At 44.5% G+C, this 21649-nt stretch overlaps 1 long non-coding RNA gene across 1 annotated transcript; it reads right to left on the bottom strand.

Annotated features, from left to right (window-relative positions):
- Window positions 1–5173: 5173 nt before the first annotated feature.
- LOC136789561 (uncharacterized) lies at window positions 5174–12208 on the bottom strand. Its single transcript, XR_010828250.1, has 2 exons — window positions 6948–12208; window positions 5174–6497 (listed from the first exon to the last, which is right to left on the bottom strand). It is a non-coding gene; the product is annotated as an uncharacterized lncRNA (long non-coding RNA).
- Between the last annotated feature and the right edge of the window lie 9441 nt (window positions 12209–21649).

Here is a 21649-nt window from a genome sequence, read left to right as displayed (position 1 = left end):
GTCCGATACTGCCGGAAGATTGGTTTCTTCAAACCTCCTACCCCAAATCCATGATAACTTCTTATGGTTTTTTACTCGCCCAACGTGGGGCTCAAGGAATTTGAGATAAGGATGATAGTTGAGAGAAGTAACGGGCAAAACACGGACTGGATGTTTTTATGAATGCAATAGTTGTGAAGAATTTAAGAAAGCAGCAATTGTGAAAAATATGTTTCATATTAGTGTGGTGAAGGGATGAGGGGTGGTGTGTGTGTAAATTGTCCACCTCGTCGGTGTTGTGATGATGTTATGTTTATTTTGGTGTGGGGAATTCTTTTTCTTTTTGATGTAAGTGAAGTTTGTGAAGGTTGTGATAACTGTAAAGTAAGAGTATATTATATTATATTATATATATTATCGTCCCCCGTAAACAGGGCCGATAATTCATAAGTGGTCACCGCCTTACGCGGTTCCTTAATAAGGTCCCACCAGAAGGGGTGCCAGTCATTTTGCCCGAGACTGATTAAAGAGGCAGGATCCGTGAAGTAGTGGGGAAAGGAAGAAGGTAGGCACTCCGGGTTTTAAGAATTGATCCGGTAACTCTGTGCACAAACCAAGGTAAGAAATATTAAGTATTGCCTTGGGGGTCGGGTGAGACTCTGTGTGATGTGTGATGTGTGATTGAGACGTACTTTTGTACGAAGCGAGTGTGGAGTCCTGATCCGCGGTTCCGTAGCTCCGCGAGGGGCGCGGCCGGAGACGGACGAAGCGTGAGATAAGGGAGAGAAAGGAAGAGTCTCGGGAAATTTGGTGTATGGTAAGCCCTTGCACAGGGAAGTGCTTGGCAATACACCAGGGAAATTTGGTGTGCGGTAAGCCTCACACGGGGAAGTGCTTGGCAGTACACCAGGGAAATTTGGTGTACAGTAATCCTTGCACGGGGAAGTGCTCGGAAGTACACCAGGGAATCTGGTAAACTCATAGGTGTGCGGTAGCCCTTGCACGGGGAAGTGCTTGGCAGTACACCCCCATTTTCCAGAATAGGAAAAATGGGAAATATGAGTTCCAGGGGACAGGGAGATATCCCTGGGGGAGTGCCTACCGAAAGTTCTTCCTGAAGAATTATAAGAAATTGGAAAAATAATCTCAAAATTGGAGGAGATGGTAAAAAAAAAAAAAAAATATGGTTAAATATTGTGTATTAGTCTGGACAAAAGAACCAATTAAGGAAACAGCAGTATTTTGGCCAAAATACGGGCCTGATGAAAATTCAGGCTTTAAATTTGTGTGTAAACAATAAGATTCCTTTTTTTTGGAGGAGGAGCCAAGTTATGCTCCCTATAATCCTAATATTGCACCGGTGGCAGCAGCAGTCGCTCCAGGAAAGGAGACAGGGACTGCAATTAACACTGTCCCTAGAGAAGAGCGTACTCTAGGCTCTGGCAAGAATTAAAACAAGGTAGAAGAGGTACTGAGAATTTTGCCTTCCCTGATGCTAACAGTGCTAACACTAACTGTGTATCCTCTTAAGTGAACTTCCCCCCCTCCTTACCAGCAGAGACGTTAGGAGTTTCCTAGGACCAAACTTATACTCTTGGGGGGGGGGGGATTATGTATATAAATATGTTGTTTACAGGGAAAGAAATGGGAATGATCAGGAGGAGAGCTGCTATACAAAAATGGGAAAGAACTCATCCTCCAGGACCAGGGGTAATACCGGCAGGGCAGAAATACCCACTTGCCGATCCTGGCTGGAATAATAATAGTGTGTAACACAGAAATCATATGAGAGACTTGGGGTCAGAATGAGAAAGTACTTGGGGATGAATCCTGAGGACCCGGTATCCCAAGGGCTCTTGAAAGTTCATTTTGTGATTGAAGCCTGGCAAGATGCACAGAAAATGCTCCAGAAGGTGGGGGGGATGTAGTGAACAGTCACTGGGGGGCCCTCCTGTGGGAGGCCCTGAACGTGTGTGTCAAGAGGGGAGATGAGAAGGAAAAGCAGACAGTGAAACTAATGGTATTGACTGTGTAGCAGGTAGTCAGGCAGAGGGTTGGAGAAAGAGGAAGAAAATCTTCAGGGGGAGTCAGGGCCAGGATGGAAAAAGAGAGGAAGAGAGATGAAGGAATGGCAGGCAAGGAAAGCTACCCGTGTTGCGGCCTGAATCTTAGCAGGGACAGGCTTTGATGGGATGTTTTAAGTGTGGGCAGGCTGGCCACTTCAGGTAGGAATATCCGGAGTGGAAGAAGGAGGAGAGAAGGAAAATGGGATGAGGGAGAAAGGTATGGAATTAAGTTGGCTAATGACTGAGACTTTGGTGAAAGTACAGGCTGGAGAAAGATAAGAAGAAGTGTTAAAAAGGGTTATTGAAGGTGTTAAAGGTGTGGTATGTAATGCTTGACAGAGCTGTTTTTTGAATGAGTTGGGAAAGTTGAATGAGCAGGGAAAGAGGATGTAGGCATTATCTAAGTAACAGTCTAGAAGTTTTGGTATATTTGCTGTGGTGTTTGGTCAGTTTCCCAAGTATCGAGAAGGGGGGGGGGGGGGGGGGGGGGCAGCCTGCTCCACCAGGGGCCTCTCCACAGGCCACAGGGGGCTTCGGATCCGGCACCTGGAGCGCCTCCACCCCCTCCTTCTGAGCTCCTCGCTCTCCCAGCTGCTGTTGAGCAGCAGGTTTTTGTTTGTTCGCTTGTTTTCGTGGATGTGCTTTCACAGAGGCAGGGACTGTGTTGCTCATGGCTTGGCTCTGGGCAGCAGTGGACCCCTCTGGGGCCGGATGAAATTGTCCCTTATCTGCTACGGGGAGGTTTCTGGATTCTCCTCGTGGGGGGCTGCCACTGCAGCCCCCCCCCCCCAAACCTTGCCATCAAACCCAATACACTGGGGCAGCTAGGTCATTACTGGCCTGTAAAGTATCAGGGATTAAATTAACTAATGAAACCCTAAAAAGTGATGGGGGTAGAAGGGGCTGGGATAACAGTGCCACCTTTGGGGGATACCAAGCTGAGACTAGGGGATAAAATGATCTCTGGGCAGTTATTGTATGTACCCAAGGCAGGGACTAACTTGTTGGGAAGGGATTTGATGATGAAATTGGGCATTCAAATAGTAAATTGTTAGACTGGAATAACAGTGGTATTAATGGAGTGCTCTCAGGCCCTGAGAGCAAAGATATATTCACCTCTGACTGGAAAGACTCTGAAGTGGGGGCGGAAGCAACAATACATATGGACAGTTTTACCTCAGGGGTTTACAGGGCCACCGATTTATTTGGGCAAAGTTCTAGAACAGATTTTGGAGCAATTCCAACCTCCCAAGGAGGAATTACTGTTACAAAATGTGGATGATCGTTTATTGTCAGGACAGGAGAAAACAGTTGTGAAGGAAGCTACAAAATGTGGATGATCGTTTATTGTCAGGACAGGAGAAAACAGTTGTGAAGGAAGCTACTAACAAGCTATTCTACTTTCTGGGAAAACAGGGCTTGGGAGTATTGAAAAATAAATTACTATACGTAGAAAGAGAAGTCAGGTATTTAAGGCATCTAATGTCTGAGGGAAAATGGAGAATAAATCCAGAGAGGATTCAGGGAATTGTTGAAAACTAAGAAAGAACTAAAAAGTTTTTAAGAGAGATTTCTTTAAGGAATCAGGAGCCACGAAGTCTGAGTGAAAATGGATACTCCCTGATGGGAGAGAAATGCTGAATAAAGCACCAATGAGGCAAATATGATGTTTTACATCAAGAGAGTCATTGGGAGATGCAAGCAATGTGTGATGTTGTGCTAAGAAAGTATGTCTGTGTAGGAATATACACTTTAGTGAAGCAAATATGCAGAGGATGTACCATATGTCAAAAGGCAAATAAAAAGGTCATTTGTAACTAACCTAGAGGGGGACGGGAGCCAGGGATTCGACCTTTACAAAGTAGACAGGTAGACTTTACTGAGTTACCTAAAGGAGGGAGATTTAAGTACTTGTTTGTCCTAATTGGCCACGTGACTGGATGGGTGTAAGCTTTCCCCTCTGTATCTGCCACTGCAAACACGGTGGCTAAGGTATCACTGGAGCAAATAGTCCCTAGATATGGGATAGCTGAAAACATTGATTCAGATCAAGGAAATAATTTCACTTCACAAGTACTGCAAGGGTTAATGCAGGCCTTAGAGATTGGGATTTTCACACCCCCTGGCACCCCTCCTCTTCTGGGAAGGCAAAACGAATGAACCAGACATTAAAGAAGCAATTAACTAAATTAGTGTTAAAAACCCAACTTCCTTGGGTAAAATGTTTACTTTTAGCACTCCTACAGGTTCAAACAGCACCAAGAAACGATATAGGAATTTCACCGTATGAGATGCTGTTCGGATTACCCTGTCTGGGCAGAAGGGATGAGATACCACAATTCGAAACAAGAGAGTTTTCTTAAGAACTGTATTCTGGGGTTGTCTTCTTCTTCGTCATTTCTCAGGACCCATGGGAAATTGGGTCCTGATTCAGACCTGGAAAGGATCAACTCCGGCCCGAATGGGAAGGACACTTCCAAGTACTACTAACCACTGAAACAGCCATAGGAACTGCGGAAAAAGGTTGGACTCACTATACTCGAGTGAAGGCATCCATCGACCCTAGTACCTGGGAAGCTGTTCCTACAGAAGACTTGTTGGAAGCTGAAATCTCATAGTGGACTCTGAGCGGGATAAGAGCTTGCAATTGTAAACTAACCTTTTATTTTCACAGGTAACTAATAAGTGTGACTTGTGATTGAGAGAAAGGATAGACCTATAGTGAATTGAAGTGTTCCCAAGGGGGGTTTGTTATAGTAGTAGTGTATATCTTATTCTTTGTATTGATAATTATTTGGAAACCTAAGGTTTAAAAATAATGACAGGGAAAAATCAATTATTAATTTTGTTTTTAGTGATTGTAGGCCTCAGAGAAAGTCTTGGTCAATTGGCAACTTGGAAAAGGCATGACCAGATAATAGTAAGACGGGATACCCCATAAAAATATGGGTGAATGTGACAGAGGGTTATGTACCGCAATCTGTCATGCTTGATGCTTGTGAGGTGTTAGCTTGTGGAGATTTAAATGCCCAACGACAATTGAGCAGAGGGAACAAATAACTGGGAGGGACCCAACAGCCAGATTGAGAATAGCTGTATGGAAACTGTTATAAGTGAGACCATACAAATTTCTTGGTCTATCAGAAATATTTTATTAATTAAGTAAGCAGGCACAAGCAAAACAGCGCTGGGCGGCTGGGGAGTCTCCGCTCCACCACAGCACGCAACTTTCCCTTTTCAGTGTCGCCGTTTTATAGCATCCAAGTTTCGGCTTGTCAGGACTTGTTGGACCTTCTGAAGCTGTGCAGTTCGTTGTTGGGGGTCGTTGTTTTTCTTTCAATGATCATGCATTGTGCTCCTGTTCAAGGGGGAGGGTAGTGAAGCGGGAAACAGTATTTCACAGAGTCTTTGTTTTACCAAGGATGTTTATCCAACACCCCCACCCCACTATCTACTTGCTTAGTCTTCCCCCTTAACAAGGTCGTAAATTGCAAAACCTTATCTTCTCAGCAGATCCTCTGAATTCCTTTTAAAGACAATGAACAAACACCCGCTAATTTATCACAATCCCTCCTTTTTCTTTTTCTAACATATTTTGTTCATTGATGAATTTTTGAAGCACTTGTTTGCTCAATATTAAAGTTTCTGCGTCATCCTCCTCCTGTTCAAGAGATTCACATTTCGCACGCACAAGCATAAGGTGAGCTGCCTCTAATCGGTTTTTTTACAATCGCGATTATTCGATTGAATATACATGGTACAAAAGTTAGTGTTAATATGAGCAGCAACAAAGGTCCTGCTATAGTTGATAGCAGTGTAGTGAGCCAAAGTGAGTAATTAAACCAGGATTCATACCAGTTCTGGTGGGCTTCATTTTCTATTTTTCGTTTTTCTAACCCTTCTCTCAATTTAGTCATTGTATCCCTTACTACTCCAGTATGATCTGCATATACACAACACTCCTCTCGTAGGGCTGCACACAATCCTCCTTGTTGTAGAAAAATCACATCTAATCCCCTACGATTTTGTCGTACAGATTTCTCTAAAGCTGATACAGATTGCTCGATACGGGCCAAATCCTCATCTACAGCAGTGCGTAGAGAGGTAAATTCTTGGCTTTGTTTTACCAGAGAGGTAATTTCAGTTCCGGCTCCTGCAGCCCCCAGAATCATCAGAGTGGCTAAAGTGACAGCCGTAATAGGCTCTCTCTTCCTTAAGTGGTTTTTTTGCCATAGCATGTTGGATGTACATATACTCCTCAGAATGGTAAAGAATCCTAGGTATAATTACTACCTGTACACAAAAATCATGAGACGAGTTGAACAATTTCAAAGATAAGCATGGAGTTACCCCCAGAGACGAACATACCCATCTGGTGTTATCTGCTGGTATTAACCATTTTTCTTTGTCTAATTGTGTAACATTTTCTGTAATATTGCATAGATGGAACTTCTTACTGTGAGAAACACTCCGTAGCCAACAACCCAGGCCCAGGCGGGGATCTCAGTGAAGTAGCAATCCATTCGCGATTGCAATGGCGGGCGCCCCACAAGCAGGAGAGCGCACCCACTAGTTCCAAAACACAGTTTATATACTTTTTGATGACAGGACCCTCCCCTGTTTCCCCACTGGAGTGGGTAATCCAGGTTCACAATCTATCTGATGCTTCACAGACAATGCCTGGCCTTCAGTTGCCGGCCTGTTTTTGAGATGGTAATGTTTTCTCCCCTTATCTGGCTTGACTTAACATAGTGATTTTCACCTGATTGCTCTAAGGAGTCTGGTTGTCTGCATTTTAGGAGGTCACCTGCTGAGCTTTCTTATCACTGTAAGCATATCTCAATACCACATTCCTTCCTTCTATACAATGTAACACTGCAAAAACAACATTTCTATTCCCACATCACCAGGGACCGTGCCTACGCATCTGCCATTCCCAGTTACTTCCGTTAACATTATTCCTACATCCCTTCCCCAATTGCATTGTGGGGGATCGGTTTCGTTTGAACGGGTGGTCTCTCCCAGATCCCCAATGGCGTCGTAATATGAGGGCCTTATATCAAGACATAACCAGCAAGGTCTAGGCACGTCTGGATTTGGTTGATTCAACAACTGATAACTAGCATTCATGATTCTCCATATGTTATTCCCGGTCACCCCTTCATTTCTAATCCCGTACTCCGGGTTTACTGATTTATTAGCAACCTCCAGTGGTTTAGGGCTATTAGGAGTTAGCATTCTAAAAGCTTGTGTAGGCTGAATCCTCAAAACACTCCCTGACAGTTTCTGATTTGGTCCCACCCGTTGGGGACTCTTAGTCTCTTCCTTCTTTATATAGATGATGCCTCCCCTATCAGTCCCCCAGCAGTAGTTATCTGCTGAACAACATGGTGATCTTCCCATCTAATCAGGCTCCATTTAAAAGGTTTGTGAGGGTGCGCAGACCCAGGAACAGTGAAAACAATCGTACCCATTACTATGTATCGCAAAAAAAAAAAATGGCTAGGGCCCATTTTCCAGAGTTCTTTACCTGGCCACGTAATTCCCCACCGTTTCACTCTCTGCCTCGCTTGTCAGTTCGGTTGCAGCGAACTACAAGGTGCAGGTTCTTCTCGGCAGCAGCAGTGTTCTTCAGGGGAGTTTCTCAGGTAACCGCGACCTTTTTCTGATCAAACAGGGTCCCCTCTCCTCCTTTTTTTTTTTACGATACATAGACAGTTAGACCATACTTATCGAGTTCGTTTCAACGTGAGCTTTAAGTCATCAGGGCCTGCGACCGCTTCCCATTCGCTTTTCTGGATCGGTCCTTTCACGCGACTGGCATGCGTTCACCCCTTCTCAGCCGTCCGGATAGCCGTCTCTGTGATAAGTAAAACAACATAGGGGCCTCCCCACCGTGGTGTTAAAGACGTTTCTTTCCATGTCTTAATTAGAACCCTATCTCCAGGTTGTATCCTATGGATTGCTATATCTAGCCACCAAGCCTTTCGCTTGCAACTCCCTCCGTCGGTTCATAAGCTGTATTAAATAAGGTTTTAATTGGATATCCTGTACCTGGGGGTGATCAGATGGCATCTCTAAATCATAAGGCATACCATACAGCCTTTCAAAAGGTGAGATTCCGACATCGGCTCGGGGCTATGTCCGGATATTCAATAGTGCAAGCGGTAAACATTTCACCCAGGAGGTTTTTGTCTCTATCATAAGCTTTGTTAGTTGCTTTTTAATTTCACCATTCATTCGTTCTACCTTTCCCGAACTCTGAGGATGCCAGGGAGTGTGATATTCCCATTTAATTCCCAGAGCCTTCATCGTGTCTCGGGATACCTTTGACACAAAGTGTGGGCCTCGATCAGAGTCAATTGCTTCTATTACCCCGTATCTGGGTATGATGCTTTCTAATAATATCTTTACCACGGTTTGAGCTGTGGCCCTTGCCATAGGGAATGCTTCAACAAAGTTTGTGAGGTGATCTACAATAACTAACAAGTATCTATATCGCCCCGTTTTTGGAAGTTCAGTAAAATCTAATTGAATCTTTGCAAAAGGTCGATGTGCCAATTCTCGTCCTCCTCCCGGGACCCTTTTTCTCATGTGTTGAGCATTTACCCTCCGACAAGTTATGCAATCATTTACGATCCTCTTTGCTATATTATAAATCCCTATACACATATAATATGTGGCAAATTGATCCACCAACGCCTGAGTACCCCAGTGCGTCTGTTCATGAAATCTCCGTAGCACCCTCATAGCTACTGATTTTGGTAACACTTCCCGTCCATCAGGCAGTACCCATTTCCCTTTATCGTTTTTTTTTTGGTTTTTTTTTTGTTTGTTTTTTTGTTTTGAACCCCCATTTGTGTCATCTTGTCTTCTTCTGTAATAGTGAAACAGAGTAAGGGGAGGGGAATGGGTCCATTCGACCACAGGGAGTTAGTCGGCCCGCACTTGTAGCAGTTTTTATAAGGCGGGCTTTCTTCCTCAGAACAATTGCATTCAATCCCATCAACTCCCCATTCACTCCAGCAATCATAACATGGAAATTCCTTTAAGTCTTTCCCACAGTATTAAGTATTATATTAAGCATTATTATATATTATTATATTATTATTATATTAATTACTATATCTTAAGTATAAGTATTAAGTATTTCCCACAGTCTGGGCAATCTTCCCTCGTTCTTCTAATTCTTATACTCATTAATGCTGCCCTTTTTGCCTCCTGATCTGCTAGATTATTACCCCTAACCTGAGGGGTGAGGCCTTTTTGATGCCCTTTTATATGTACTACGGCAATTTCTTTGGGCTCTCTGATAGCTTGTAAAACCTGGGTAATCAATTCCTGATGTATTAAACCCTTTCCTTGTGAATTGATGAGCCCCCTTTCTTCCCATATTTTACCAAATGTATGTACTACCCCATAAGCATATTTTGAATCTGTATATATTGTACCGCTTTTATTTTTCAACAATTTTAGGGCCCGCAATATGGCATATAGCTCGCAAGCTTGGGCGGACCAGCTAGGACTCAAAGGTCCAGATTCCACTATCTCAAATGTTTTCCCGTTTACTAACGCGTATCCTGATTTTTGCTTTCCCTCGACTACTCTCGAGGAACCATCCACATATATCTGTTCACCGATGGGTAATTCCACCTCCTCTAGATCAGGTCTCAATTTCGTTTGCTCTTCTATATTTCGGAGGCAATCGTGTCCTAAGGACTCATTTGGTTCCCCATAAAGAAATTGAGCAGGGTTCTGTAGGGAGGTTGTTCCTAATGTTAATTTTGGAGAGGAAATCAAAATTCCTTCATATTTTAATAATCTGGCGTCAGTGATCCATTTCTCTGCCTTCTGTTGCAGTACCCCGCATATATTGTGTAGAGATATTACTTTGATTTCCCCCCCAAAAGTGATCTTCTGTGCTTCTTCCGCTAACAAGGCAGCAGCTACCACTACCTGCAAACAGTTTGGCCAACCCCGGCTAACCGGATCCAATAATTTAGACAAATAGGCCACAGGTTTGTTTTTTTTTTTAACTCCTTGCCCATTCTTGGGCCAGCACTCCGTATGCCGTGCCTGCTGCGCTGTTCACAAAAAAAACAAAACAAAACAAAACAGCCTCCTTAAATCTGGTAAGCTTAACACTGGGGGGCGTACTAGTTCCTCCTTTAACTTGTTCAGTCGTTCCTCATCTTCTTTTGTCCATTTGAGTAATCCATCCTTATTCAGCTTGTTATATAAAAATTTAACCTTTCCACTATAATCTTCTATCCATTGTCTACAGTATCCGGTCAACCCTAACAGTTGCCGTACCTGCCTTTTAGTTCGCGGGGACGCTAAAGCCAATATTCCACTGATTCTGCCTGGGTCTAACTTCTTAGTCCCCTTACTTAACTGGTGACCCAGGTACTTTATCTCTTGCTCCACAATTTGTAATTTTGCCCCTCCTTTTTCTTTTAAAGGGTACAGAGGGTACAGATTAACTCGATTCTCTGAGCCAATCCAAAGGCTCGCATATTCGCTCCCCTCTAAACAAAAAGGTTCCTTTGTATTTACATAAATGTTTAAGGCTTGGCAAACCCAGTCTTCAAACGACCCAAATATGGGCCAATAATTTGCCTACCTCCCCAAACTTCAACACAATAATGAATCATTTTTACTTTATCCTTTCCCCGCCTAAAAGGGGAATCACTCCAATTCTTAATCATTAACCCCAGTGGACTATCTGTGGGAATAGGGGGCAACCTAGCACTAGGCATTACCCCACCCATGGGACCAGAAGGCTTACTCTTCTTCTGTCCCATCTTCCGGAGTGCCTTCACACACACACACAGCCGCTTCCCCCTGGTCGTGGCCCAGTCCCTCGCGGGATGTGGGAACCGCACTACTGAGGGGTCCGCACTCACTTCGTCCGCAATTGGACGTCTCACACAGACGCACTCCGGGATCACCAACCCCAACCGAACGGATCACCGGCCTATACTTACCCACCCCGTGGGTCTTCGTTCGGTCTTCGTGCACAAAGATTGCTTGGGGTTACCGGTTTTATTTGCTTGTGCCTAATTTTGGGTTCGTCGGTGAAGGGCTCGAGCAGGATTTCCCGTTCCCGGGGCCGCCAGAATCGGCGGGGCGCCTCCCCTAGAGGGATTCCCAGTCAATCCGTCTTCATCCGAGTCACGGCACCAAATTTGTTATAAGTGAGACCATACAAATTTCTTGGTCTATCAGAAATATTTTATTAATTAAGTAAGCAGGCACAAGCAAAACAGCGCTGGGCGGCTGGGGAGTCTCCGCTCCACCACAGCACGCAACTTTCCCTTTTCAGTGTCGCCATTTTATAGCATCCAAGTTTCGGCTTGTCAGGACTTGTTGGACCTTCTGAAGCTGTGCAGTTCGTTGTTGGGGGTCGTTGTTTTTCTTTCAATGATCATGCATTGTGCTCCTGTTCAAGGGGGAGGGTAGTGAAGCGGGAAACAGTATTTCACAGAGTCTTTGTTTTACCAAGGATGTTTATCCAACACCCCCACCCCACTATCTACTTGCTTAGTCTTCCCCCTTAACAAGGTCGTAAATTGCAAAACCTTATCTTCTCAGCAGATCCTCTGAATTCCTTTTAAAGACAATGAACAAACACCCGCTAATTTATCACAGAAACGATCCTCTATTGCCATCAGAGAAAGGGAGAAACTCAAGGAGAAAACAGGAGAGAAAACAGGAGGCCCTCTTTGAAATGCGGCAGTTCAAACATTTGAGATTGAAACAGGGTATGGGGATGTGAATGCCTGGATAGAATGGGTCAAATATACTGTCCAGAGTCTCAACCATAGCAATTGCTATGCTTGTGCCTCGGGATGACCGATTGCCCAGATAGTGCCCTGCCCATTGGGGTGGACCAAGGATTCCCAGGGAATGCGATGTATGATTGCATTGTACCAAGAAAAGACTGCCTGGGGAAATGAGGCCTGTAAGTCTCTCTCTTTGCTATTCCCTTCCTTGCATGATAGCAATATCAGGGTTCCCCCTGCATTCTCCACAGCTATAGGTAACCATACAGCTTGCCTCTCACGGCAGGGTGTGAGTGCTACCCAGCATCTGGGAGACTTTGCCTTGTGCACGAGGACCTTGAATGCTACCGAGGACTTGATGGGAAACTATTCAAGACTTGAGATACCCAGGGCAGATCTCTGGTGGTACTGTGGAGGGAAGATCTTACGGTCCATCCTGCCATCTAATTGGGGAGGCACTTGTGCACTTGTTCAATTAGCTATACCCTTCACCCTGGCATTTGAAAGAGAAACATCGCAAATACCCAGAAGAAGTAAAAGGAGCTTAGGAGTATCATTTGATGATAGAGCGTACATAGATTCTATTGGGGTGCCTAGAGGAGTTCCTGATGAACATAAAGCCAGGAATCAAATTGCTGCAGGGTTTGAGTCACTGTTCTGGTGGGTAACAATTAATAAAAATGTGGATTGGATTAATTATATCTATTATAATCAGCAGAGATTCATAAACTATACAAGAGATGCGATAAGAGGAATCGCTGAACAACTAGATGCCACCAGCAAAATGTCTTGGGAAAACAGAATAGCATTAGATATGATTCTTGCGGAGAAAGGTGGTGTGTGCGTGATGCTGGGCAACCGTTGTTGTACTTTTATCCCTAACAATACTGCCCTGGATGGCACAGTAACTAGAGCATTGCAAGGGCTTACCACCCTTGCCAATGAATTGGCAGAAAACTCAGGAGCAGACACTTCCATCACAGGATGGTTGAAATCTTGGTTTGGTAAATGGAAAGGGATGGTAGTGTCCATATTTACATCCCTGATTGTAGTAGCAGGAGTTTTGACAGCCATTGGTTGTTGCATTATCCCCTGTGTAAGGGGACTTGTCCAGCGGTTAATTGAAACTGCACTTTTGAAACAAATGACCATGGATCCACCACCCTACTCAGATAAGATGATGATATTAGAGGAAATGGAAAGCAAAGAAAGTGAAGAAGAGGAAGACATCTACCAAATTACATCTTAGAGAAAAATTTTGCAAAAATCAACAAATTATAAAAAGAGAAAAGGGGGGAATTGTGGGAATAGAAATGTTGTTTTTGCAGTGTTACATTGTATAGAAGGAAGGAATGTGGTATTGAGATATGCTTACAGTGATAAGAAAGCTCAGCAGGTGACCTCCTAAAATGCAGACAACCAGACTCCTTAGAGCAATCAGGTGAAAATCACTATGTTAAGTCAAGCCAGATAAGGGGAGAAAACATTACCATCTCAAAAACAGGCCGGCAACTGAAGGCCAGGCATTGTCTGTGAAGCATCAGATAGATTGTGAACCTGGATTACCCACTCCAGTGGGGAAACAGGGGAGGGTCCTGTCATCAAAAAGTATATAAACTGTGTTTTGGAACTAGTGGGTGTGCTCTCCTGCTTGTGGGGCGCCCGCCATTGCAATCGCGAATAAATTACTACTTCACTGAGATCCTCGCCTGAGCCTAAGTTATTGGCTACAGAGTGTTTCTCACAGAAACACTTTTTATGTGGTGTAATGACATTATTGTTTATATCTTGTATGATACCTTGCTTTACGTTGTTGATATGGCGAATAATAAATAGCACCCAATTTGTGATGACTTTGGGAGAGAAAAGGTGATGTGCGATAATGATGCTTAAGAAATGGACACCCCGAGAACTGACTGATGAAATCCAATTGCTACTAACAAAGGTTGAAGAAGAGACACGAATTGATGATATTAAAAAGAAGGGGAGGAATTGTACGGAATGGTCCAGCAATTCGTGCCACTAAGGGATTTGAAAGGTTAACACTGAGGCCTGGGTTTAGGCGAGAAGAGAACAAAGGGATTTCTTCAGAGAAAAGCTGCTGACTCTGCACGGATGTGCAGTAACTTCTGACATCCGGCCAAGAGACCACTAGATAAGGAGGAAGAATATGAGCCTCCCCGTCCGAGCGGCCCCCGAGAGACTAACAGAGACTGATAAGCAGGCGCACCTGGGAGGACTTCGGATTCGGGAAACCAATTATAATAACCCTGCCTCTTCTAGAAGTAGTAATGAATATGTATTAGCCTAGGAGCATAAAAACCAGCCGCCTTACGTAACAGGTGTGCGTCCTGGTGGAGCAGAGACTCCCGGCGCACCCAGCGCTGTTTGCTTGCCTCTATTCGTTTAATAAATTGTAAACTTTGATTGTAATCCTATTTGGGACTCAGTCATTTATAACAATTGGGGTCTCGTCCGGGATGGTCTTGGTTCCTGAACTCTGACTTGATCTAGGAGGGGCGCCCCCACCATTTGGTGGCTCCTGTTCAAGTCGGGTCGGGACTAACACCATCTTGAACCTGAATAAGGGCAAGCAAAGATTTAGATTTTTTTATGAGCTCCCTTTGCTGGCTGTAGCACTATATTTTGCCCGTAATTCTGCGCGCGAAGATCCGAACGAAGACGACGGAGTCGTAAGTATTTAAGGCGTATACCGTTTGGTTGGGTGGGATTCGGTTGCCTGTGTGTGTGAGAGTGTGACTGAGACGGAACGTAGTTCCGAAGCGATTGTGGAGGTCTTCTAACCGCGGTTCCAATCTCCCACGAGGGACTTGGCCGGTGAAGGACCGAAGCGATTCCTATAGGATTCGTGGGTGGGTGATAGGTCCTAAACCCCCTGCAAGACACTCTCACTAAGGCAACCAAGGGCTGTAGGAATTGCCACAGTAAAATTCCTAGATGGGTCAGACAAAATTGAAGACCCGGGACCAGAGAAAAGGGAGCAAATTACCAGACATACCACCAGAAAGTCCATTAGGGATAATGATTAGAAATTGGAACGATAGGGGCCCCAGAAAAGGAAAAAAGTAAATTAAAAATGGTTCGGTATTGTATGACAGAATGGCCAAAGGAGCCTTTAAGACCACATGTCTTTTGGCCCGTTTTCGGATCCTTTGAAGACTGGGTTTGCCAGGCCGTAAATATACATGTTAATCCAAAGGAACCCTTTAGCCAGGAGGAAAGTGATTATGCAGGATTATGGATCAGGATCTCACGTCCTTTTCCAGCCTCAATATTTACACTAAAAGCAGACGAGAAGTTTGAAGAAGAAGGAAAAAAAAAAAAAAAAAAGGAAAAAGATGATGAATGGGAGTCATTGGATAACCTACCACCTCTATATCCTAACAATCCACCCCCGGTGGTGCATCTTGTAATCCTATTTTGTTCTTAAATGTTTTGTGTCAAGGAGGAAGGTGGGAGCATTATCTAAGTAACAGTTCAGAAGTTTCGGTATATTCCCGGTGGTGTTTGGTCAGTTTCCCAAGTATCGGGGGAGGGGGGCTGACTGATTATCAAAGTGGTAGAACTGAGAGTCACTTCTTTGGTGGCTCGGACCCGAGCCCTGGGAATTTGGTAAGAAGGGGGAGAGCGAATTTATTTAGGCCTCAGTACCTTTTAAACCCCCATCTTGACGGATACACAGGAGTGATTTCTTGTTTTGTGTAGGCTTACTAACAAAGTGCATGAGAAAAATTAGCATTCGGCTTGAAATTCGGTCCTGTTGAAATGTAAATTTTGTGAAAAGGTGGTATTGCTTGTCTAGAAGACAGAAGGCTGAGTACTTCAGGTGTTTTTCCGAAGTCCTGTGGATTTATGATTGGAACGGGGCTCATTAATAATCTGAAATAGTGGAGTTTGTCTGTGGAAAGAAGAGTTTAATCCCAGACAACTGGGACATTTGGGAAGAAGATTAGGAAAAGATAGTAAAAACCTGCAATAAAAAGGTTTGCGTGGAAATTGAAACAAGGGACATTAACTAATATAAATAAATAAAAGGGAATGGGAAATCAAGGAAATGGGTAAAATCCAAAACAAAGACGTCCTAAAAAAAAAAAAAAGCCTCCTTGGGTGCATATTGGCACATTGGAAGGATATTGTTAGAAATGGGGGCACAGAAAGCAAGAGGACTTTCACTAAGTATTGCAATCAACGGTGGCCACTATATAAGCTAAATGGCCACTTTATGGATCAATCGACTATAACAGTGTCTTGCAATTAATGTTGTTTTTGAGGAGAGAAGGAAAATAGGATGAAATGTTGTATACTGATATGTTGTTTCAGCATCTTGGAGGGAAAAGGTTTGGAATTAAGTTGGCCCCTGACTGAGCCTTTGGTGTTGGCATTAGAAAAGTACAGGCTGGAGAAAGATAAAGGAAGTGTTAAAAGGGTTGTTGAAGGTGTTAAAGGTTGTGTGGCATGTAGTATTTAACAGAGCTGTTTGAAGCTGAATGAGCAGGGAAAGAGGATGTAGGAATGTTAATAGTTCCGTCTCAACCCGAGGCTGAGATCTCTAAATCGCGGGTGTGAGCCCTCTGGGGCAGAGGGACCATGATGGGTCCGAGAGTTGTCATGGAAACAGAAAAGCAGCTAACTCTTAAAACAACCTGAGTTCATGTGTGAGCTCAGATTGCCAATGGGACCGCTCAGGGAACTTTCAACGATTGCATTCCCCTGACCGACCCCCTCACTGAGACCCTAATCACCCCGGAAATGATGTAAATACCAAAATCTGGTTAAATTGGCTATTGGGAATTGAGAATCTGTTCCAACAAGGTCCAAAAGAAACCCCTATGGAATTTATGGAATTTTTGAATTTTTGGACTAACTTTGAAATGCAATGAGAAAAAAAAAATGGACCTGGCTTAAAAAAAAAAAAAAATCAGAGGCAATTGGCTAGCCTCTTTCCAGGGCAATTGGCCCCTGATATCAGAAAGAAATTGTCTTAGGCTGCAGGACAAACTTACAACAGTCAGGAATGACGGGGACCTGGGGCATCTACCCTAGCAGGTCCACTAGTTGAAATAAAGCTAGGAAACGAAGACAGAGGCTTGAATTTTTTGTTGGTTATGGGAGCTTCTTCCTCTGTGTTAATTAGGCTGTAAATGTAATAGGAGCAACACATTCAGTGTTAAATAGTTTAAAAGGACGATTAGGAGCTAAGACAACTACAATAATTGGAGCCACAGGGAAAGAGGAGGAACGGCCATTCTTACAACCCCCATAGTAATGAATATGTATTAGCCTAGGAGCATAAAAACCAGCCGCCTTACGTAACAGGTGTGCGTCCTGGTGGAGCAGAGACTCCCGGTGTAAGAAATGGTCCAGCAATTCGTGCCACTAAGGGGTTTTGAAGGGTTAACATTGAGGCCTGGGTTTAGGCGAGAAAAGAACAAAGGGATTTCTTCGGAGAAAAACTGCTGACTTTGCACGGATGTGCAGTAACTTCTGATAGCCGGCCAAGAGACCACTAGATAAGGAGGAAGAATAAGAGCCTTCCTGTCTCCCTGTCTCCCTGGACCACTAGATAAGGAGGAAAATATGAGCCTCCCTGTCTCCCTGTTCGAGCGGCCCCCGAGAGACTAACAGAGACTGATAAGCAGGCGCCCCTGGGAGGACTTCGGATTTGGGAAACCAATTATAATAACCCTGCCTCTTCTAGAAGTAGTAATGAATATGTATTAGCCTAGGAGTATAAAAACCAGCTGCCTTACGTAACAGGTGTGCGTCCCGGTGGAGCAGAGACTCCCGGCGCACCCAGCGCTGTTTGCTTGCCTCTATTCGTTTAATAAATTGTAAACTCTGATTGTAATCCTATTTGGGACTCAGTCATTTATAACACCGGCGCACCCAGCGCTGTTTGCTTGCCTCTATTCGTTTAATAAATTGTAAACTTTGATTGTAATCCTATTTGGGACTCAGTCATTTATAACAGATATGACTGCAGTTCTCTTCAAACTTGGTTTCAGTGAATCATCGCTGCAGTCTAAAAGGGCTGCTGGTACAAGCACATTTGTGTTGGCATATGCTATTCACAAATTGTTTGCTCCAGTACGACTCAGCATTACTATAGTTTCTGTGCCATTTATTGTCCGATACTGCCGGAAGATTGGTTTCTTCAAACCTCCTACCCCAAATCCATGATAACTTCTTATGGTTTTTTACTCGCCCAACGTGGGGCTCAAGGAATTTGAGATAAGGATGATAGTTGAGAGAAGTAACGGGCAAAACACGGACTGGATGTTTTTATGAATGCAATAGTTGTGAAGAATTTAAGAAAGCAGCAATTGTGAAAAATATGTTTCATATTAGTGTGGTGAAGGGATGAGGGGTGGTGTGTGTGTAAATTGTCCACCTCGTCGGTGTTGTGATGATGTTATGTTTATTTTGGTGTGGGGAATTCTTTTTCTTTTTGATGTAAGTGAAGTTTGTGAAGGTTGTGATAACTGTAAAGTAAGAGTATATTATATTATATTATATATATTATCGTCCCCCGTAAACAAGGCCGATAATTCATAAGTGGTCACCGCCTTACGCGGTTCCTTAATAAGGTCCCACCAGAAGGGGTGCCAGTCATTTTGCCCGCTATCCCGAACTTGGACTGGAAAAACGAGCCCTGCGCGCCCCCCCCCCCCCCCCCCCCCCCCCTTTACTGCTTCTCTCTGAAGTTGTTTCCAATGATCTTGGGGGTCAAAAAGATCCCCCGTGGGCAGCGTCGCTGGCCTTGTTGTCGGTGGCAGCGGCAGCGCTAACGGCCGCTGAGACGTCGTCTCTGCCTCTGTTCCCAAGTCTATCGGGTTTACTTCCTCCAGCGGTACGCAGTCACAGCTTTTTATTTCACCCGCCTGCGTAGCCTGAGCGGCCACTGTCTCTACCCTTTTTTCCACTTGCCATGATCTCAGTGTCTCAGTCACTAAGCACCAGGTCGTTATCACCTCAGCAGCTGTTGTATTTCCCTGCGAGGCAGCGTCCCATAGAGTTGTCCCCATGTTCTTCCAAGTTTTTAAATCAAACACCACCGAAGCTGGTATCGGGGCCCCGTTCTTTCGTAAGAACTTTAGCAATCATTTCACTTTATGTGGGTCATATTTCACTCCTCTTTTTACCACGAGTTGAGTCAGTAGCTTAGCTATCGCCGCCTCAGATTAGCTCCCATAGTTAATGCCCCAGCCGCTCTCCTGCTTCTTGAGGTGATGTCCCAGGATTAAAGCCGCGGTCCCGCCGTCAGCTTGAGTTGTTCGGCTGGGGTCCCTTCAGACGCTTCTCTCAGCGTTTCTCTCTTCCCGATCACGTCGGGATCACCATTTGAAGGGATGAAAGACAAGGACTCCTGATGGCTCTTGAACAGAAGGCCTTTATTGCCATTTTTCACCACTACATATACTTTCCCCGTAACCCCATGCGCTTTCCACGTGCCTGATTCTGTCATACAATTGGTTAGAGACCCTCAGACACGCGCCTCAAGCCAGCCAGCAATTGGCCACTGCCCAAAGCTCATCTTTAGCACTGCAGCCAAGTTAATTTATCTTGACCTTGCTCAAGTTTTTGTTTCTACCGCTTATTTCCTCATTATCTCTAATTCAGGGGCGTATGAAACAGCGCTAAGCCCCCATGCGAATTCCTTTCCCACAAGAAATACCTCAACAATTTTCTCAGACAGGGTCTTCTGTGAAGCCATTTATTCACAATTGCAATGGCCGGCGTCCTGCAAGCAGGAGCACCCAGCAAAAGTATATCATAACCTTATATTCCCTATTACCTAATGCTTGATTCCTCCCGTTTCCTCATTGGCTGAGTACTACAGGTTCACAAACTACTCAATGCTTATTATTATACCAGGGCTGTACAAATGTACAGTTTTATTTGACCAACTGTTAATTTCTCCTTTTCCTTTTTTTTTTTCCTTCTTCTCTCATGACTAGAGGGCCCGTGATTTTTTGTTTATACTGATTTCGTACTATTTTTTGTACTGTTTTTTCATCCAGTTTTTCTTAGCTATCCTCCTTATTTTGTGACAGTGGCACCTTCCCCTTAGCTGCTTAACATACTCCCCAATGCTATGCCACTGTTATGCCTGCACAATCACTTCTGAATACGCAAGGTGTGGTGGTTTTACTCGGGTGGGCATCCAAGTTCGACCACAGTCGCTCTCTCACTCCCCCTCCTCAAAGAGGAACGGGGAGAAAATACGATGAAAAGGGCTCAAGGGTTGAGATAAGGACGCAGAGCAGATTCCAGGCCAGACCTGTAGCCCGTGGAGCCCGACAGCTGACCCAAAGTGGCCAAAGGGGTATTCCATACCATCTGACGTCATGCTAAGCAATATATAGGGGTGGCTAGCTAGAGTGGTCCCACCACGTTTCAGTGATGGCAACTAAGTCTTAGTTTGCCTGTGTACTGGGTCTGCCTGTGATGGAGTTAACTTTCCCTGTAGCGGCCCATACAGTGCTGTGCTCTGCACTTGCAGCTAAAACAGCACTGGTATCACACCGGTGTTGTGTCTACTGCTGAGCAGTGCTGGCACAGCATCAGGACTCCCTCTAACCCCCCCAGAGCCAGCAGGCTGGGGGTGGGCAAGAGATGTGGAAGGAACATCACCAGGGCAGCTGACCTAAACCAACCAAAGGGATATTCCATACCATATGATGTCACACTCAGCAGTAAAAGGTGGGGAAAAGGAAGGAGAGGGGAGGGGTAGGCTCTCGTGAAAACATCTGTCCTCCCGAACAATGGCTACGCGCGCTGAGGCCCTTCTTCAAGGACGTGGCCAAGTATCGCTCGTTGGTGGGACGTAGAGAGTAATTTCTTTCCTCTGTGCTTCCACACGGCCTTTGCTTGTTTTGCTTTGTTCTGTTTTCTTTCCCCTTTTTCCCTTTCCCTTTCCCCTTTAGTTAAATTATTTAATTAATAATATTTTTTCCTTAATAATTATTTTTCCCTTTAATTAAATTATCCTTATCTCAACCCGTGAGTTGTTTCTTTCCTTTACTTCTTCCCCTCCTCTTCTGAGGAGGGCGAGTGAGAGGGCAGTTGTGGCAGAGGTCAGCTGCCTAGCAAGGTAAAACCACCACAGCCTGCTGCACAATGGCTTCCAGCTCCTCCTGTTTGTTGCCCATGCTGCGTGCGATGGTGTAGATGCGCTTCAGTTGCGCCATTGCCCTCACCCCCAACCCTGGTACTGCTCCCCTAGGCTCATCTCTATCTAGTCTCATTTCATCCCTGACCCCTTTTGTACCGAGTTTAAAGCCCTCTCAATGAGCCTTGCCAGCTCCTGGGCTAGTGTAATCCCAAAGCTGGGAAAAAACAAGGAAACCTTGAAGAAAATAGGGAGGCCTGTAGCTTGTGTAGTCTTTCTATAGCTTGTGTGGTCTTTTAGCTGAGAAAATAAGGAAAGAGAGAGACAGGTAGCCTTGAGCTAAGAGAAGCAAGGAAGATAAAGGATAAAAGGTAAAGAAAAAGAAGGAGAAAAACAGCTCCAGAGTGACCTTTTGCTCATTAAGGGTCATTAACATATTAAAAACCACACCCACCAAAATGCTAATGTATGCTAATTTGGGATTTGGTGTGTTCCCCCCCCCCCCCCCCCCCGCTATTCTTCTGTAATGTGCAAACTCAGTACAGGTAAGTTGCGTGAGCTGTAATAGCCAATCAAAAGTAGCCAAAGAGATAGTTTTCACAAGTTTGCTGTGTATAAATGATGGTGATTCGAGTCAGAGGTGTGCTTGCTTTGCAAAAGATCGCCAAACACCTGACTCTGCAGAG

Source organism: Anser cygnoides, unplaced genomic scaffold (genome assembly GCF_040182565.1).
Source record: "Anser cygnoides isolate HZ-2024a breed goose unplaced genomic scaffold, Taihu_goose_T2T_genome scaffold_55_1, whole genome shotgun sequence".
NCBI lineage: Eukaryota > Metazoa > Chordata > Aves > Anseriformes > Anatidae > Anser > Anser cygnoides.
This window is presented reverse-complemented; position numbering and strand designations above follow the sequence as displayed.